We start from the raw sequence: 3,966 nt of genomic DNA, 5'->3' as shown, positions 1-3,966 counted from the left end.
TCTGGCTGCATCAGGGTAGGACCTTGTGGCTTCTCCTCAGGGATGTCTCGCAGGCAGTGAGCAGAAATAAAGTCAATCTCTCAAGGAGGAAATCCAGGAATTCCCAGAATTCTCAGGAGAAGGCCATCCGCACAGAGAAGCCTCATTGGTTATAACCCAATTGACAGGCTAGAACCCATTCACTCTTAATCCTCCCAAGTCCCAAATTGACACCAGATTACTTAACTACCACACATAGTGACCCTACAGACAGAGCAGAACTGCTCCCCAGGGCTTCCCAGACTGTGTATCCCTGTGGGAGCAAACTGCCGCCTCTTACGTGAAGCAGATGGTAGATTTGAACCACTTACTGATGGCTTGTGTTAGCAGCCCAATAATTAACCACTGTGCCAACAAAGATCCTTATTAGATCCTAAAAAGGTAACATTTTGTAAAAGGGCAGTATATTTAAAGAGCCTACAGACCTATTTATATCTTTTACTCTTTCGCCCTGATACCTGATGTCAACCATTCTATTTTTTCTTCACTTGTTCTTAGGAAGCCTAGCCAAGCTTAGATTGTTTCTCAATATAAGATAATCAGAACAACAACAACAACAAAAAGGAAGTCGGACTTCATTGTTTTTGCATTTGTTTTCGTACAGGTTTCTGTGTTTTAAAGGTAAAGTCATCGACTTGTGACTCACTCTTCCTGAGTAATCCACCTTTTAGCAATGTCCTTATCAACTGAAGCAGATGCAATTTGGATGGTTGCTAGCGGAAAGCTCTTGAAAGAGTAAAAATAGACCTTGCTCTTCTCCAAAAGAAAATAATCCATGTAATTATAGGACTATGTTTCTATTGGTGAAAATTAATTCTAAACTCTAATGCTCAACTATATATTTAGATGGGATGCTTTGTCTAACTCTATGTTTTTATACATGTGTGTACCTATTTTTATATATATCCAAATGGGAAAAAATAGTTCATCTTTCTGAAAATCGCTATTTTGTGTAGAGTTACTATTTAAATCACACTGGGATTTCTAGAGTCTGTTTAAAACTTATGTTAGGAAGATCTATCATTAGTAAGAAGTCCAACCACTGACTCCAAAATCATACCAAACTCAGCCAAATAATGCAACGTTTTTTCAAGAAAGAGCTGAAACAGTAAAATGCTATTTTCTTTCTGATAATCATCCAGGAATGGTTTTGGCATCTCTTCTTAAGAAACAAGAATTAAAAAAAAACAGTTGACTCCAGAGTATCTATATATACTGTAGGAAAACATTTTTATACCTCATTTATTATTTTTACAGTTTATTATTCAGTTACTTATTTGCCATTTACCTTCTCTGTTCCTCATTCCTTCACTGATCAAAGGCTTGAATCAAACTATAAAAGATACAATTTTTAAAGGGTCAGCTTGGTTTTTAAAATAATTTAATGTGGAGGACTGAGAAGGTGAGGCAGCTCTGTACCGTGCTGCCGTCTCTGGTTAAGGCCTCTGAAAGTGAACGGTCGCCAAGGCAGAGGATGCCCCTCTGCCACCCTCAGAGGGGCAGTGCCATGCTGGCCGACATTGTGAGAAAAAAAATCCCAAAACTTTAACAAGATACAAAGGTCAAAATAAATTTGACTTAAGAAACTACTTACCATGTATTACTATTAAAAGGCTATCAATTGTTCCTTTTTTATTTAAGAAATAAAAGTCAAGAGAGATTTAAGGAATGATACATGATTTTTTATGCATGAGAGAACGTTACCAATAACGTTGACTATGATTCAGGGCACACTAGTGTGTAAAAGAGTGATTGTGTGATTCAGTTCAGCTGCAGTTATTCCCAGTAAACCATGAGCTAAATGTTGCCTCTAAATGTACAAAAGATACCAGATAAACATAGAAGTTCAAGGTTACTCGGGAGGGTTACATGTTCTCAACTCAAACAATAATGGCTATTTTATTGAGAACTTAAAAATCTGTATTCCATGAGCATTTATTCCAATATGGCCTCCTCTTCCTCCTTGTTCCTCCCACATCAGAACACTACAACATTGCTGAGCAATGATGACTAATTGGTGGGTACATAGATAGAGAAATATATAAATAGGTACATGGTTAGATGGATCATTGCTGCTGTCGCCTTGATGTTGACTCGTGGCACTCTGATGTACAACCCAAACATTGCCCAACCCTGTGCCCACCTCCTCCTTGCCAACCTGTTGGAGTCCGTCCTTGAAGCTACTGCCCCAGTCCAGCTCCCTGCAGGTCCCCCTAGCTGACCTCTACCTTACCAAAATGCGCTCAAACAAAAAATCAGTTGGCCTTTCCGGATGACATGTCCAAAGTAAGCAAGGTGAACAGTGTTCTATTGTGATCTGTAAGGGTTTCATTCGCTAATTTCCTAAAATAGATTATCAGGCCTTTCTTCTTTGTCTCTCTTGGCCTAGCAGTGCCACTGAAACTGTGTAACTTGCTAGTATTTGAAATATCAGTGGCATTGCTCCTAGCACCTTAGCAGCATGCAAGCCACCACTGTGAAACCTACCCTACAGGAATTTAATTGAGATTTAAATGAGCTGAGGCAACATTGAGTACCCAAAGCAAGTTAAAACTGACTCAAATCCTTTAAGGTTTTCTCGTATACACCGGTGCACTAGAGCGATGCTTCTCTGATATTCTGTTTTGACTCATGACTGGTTAGAGTAAAAACACAGTTATTCAGTGTAAAGCCTTGGGCAGATTAGTATTGCTCTGATAGAAAGAAACTCTGTGTGGATCACATGGGAAATGTGCATAAAGTAAAAGTTTTAGAGCTGCAAATGTTAAATAAGAAAACATGTCCTATGCTAGGAGTGAAATTAAAAAGAGTGTTACGGAAAAGTAATGCAGCTGGAGCTGGTCAGTACTAGGTAGAAAGACAAAACATTCCATCTATGGAGAGAGAAAACAGAAAGGTAGGTATTCATGATTGACTGTACGAGAGCAATTCAAAAGGTATTGGCACAAAATCCTAGAACCTTTAAACATATATAACATAAATATTTAAACAAAATATCAAACATGAAGCTATTGAATTTCAGTAGAGCTTTCATCCAAATCAGCGGTTCTCAACCTGTAGGTTGTGACCCCTTTAGGGTCAAATGACTCGTTCACAGGGGTCACCTGATTCATAACAGTAGCAAAATTATAGTTATGAAGTATCAATGAAAATAATGTTGTGGTTGGGGGTCACCACAACATGAGGAGCTGTATGAAATGGTCGCAGCGTTAAGAAGCTGAGAACCACTGATCTGGATCTATGTTTCCTAATTCAGTGTCTCCTCAGTAGCTCTCCCCCAGTGACTCTGTACTCCTTAATGTTACCACATGAAAATGGTAGGGATGCGGAGAATGACAATTAGGTGCCATCATGTCGGTTACAGACACCGGAACAAAGCACCAGCCACTCCCGTGCAATCCTCACGATTGATCTTAAGTTTGAGCCCATTGTGGAAGCCAGTGTCTCAGTCCATCTCATTGAATGCCTTCCTTTTATGCTGCCCCTCTACATTACCATGCAAGGTGTCCTCCAGGGACTGGTCTCTCCTGACATGTCTGAAGTCCATGAGACAAAGTCTCGCCATCATTGCCTCTAAGGAGCACCGGGGCTGTACTTCTTTGAAGACGAAGTATCTGTTCTTTTGGCAACCTATGGCACTTTCAATACACTTTGTCAGCAGCATAATTCAAATGCATCGATTCTTCGGTCAGTTTTCTGTACTCAGTGTCCGACTGTTACATGTATTTCAGGTGATTCAAAATACCATGGCTTGGGTCAGGCACACATTGGTCCTTGATGTGACACCCTTGCTTTTCAACACTTGAAAGAGGAGTGTGCAGCAGGTTTACTCAGTGCGGTGTGTCTTTAGCTCTTGACTGCTGATTCCATGAACCATAATTGTGAGGCGAGCAACACAAGATCCTAAACAATTTCATCCTTTCTCTG

At 40.0% G+C, this 3,966-nt stretch overlaps 1 non-coding gene across 1 annotated transcript; it reads left to right on the top strand.

The window, feature by feature from the left end:
• Window positions 1-1,426: 1,426 nt before the first annotated feature.
• On the top strand, window positions 1,427-1,563 carry LOC142462081 (small nucleolar RNA SNORA47). The gene has a single exon (XR_012787223.1). It is a non-coding gene; the product is annotated as a small nucleolar RNA SNORA47 (small nucleolar RNA).
• The last annotated feature ends 2,403 nt before the right edge of the window (window positions 1,564-3,966 follow it).

The sequence above is a fragment of the Tenrec ecaudatus genome, chromosome 11, assembly GCF_050624435.1.
Source record: "Tenrec ecaudatus isolate mTenEca1 chromosome 11, mTenEca1.hap1, whole genome shotgun sequence".
Classification (NCBI taxonomy): domain Eukaryota; kingdom Metazoa; phylum Chordata; class Mammalia; order Afrosoricida; family Tenrecidae; genus Tenrec; species Tenrec ecaudatus.
This window is presented reverse-complemented; position numbering and strand designations above follow the sequence as displayed.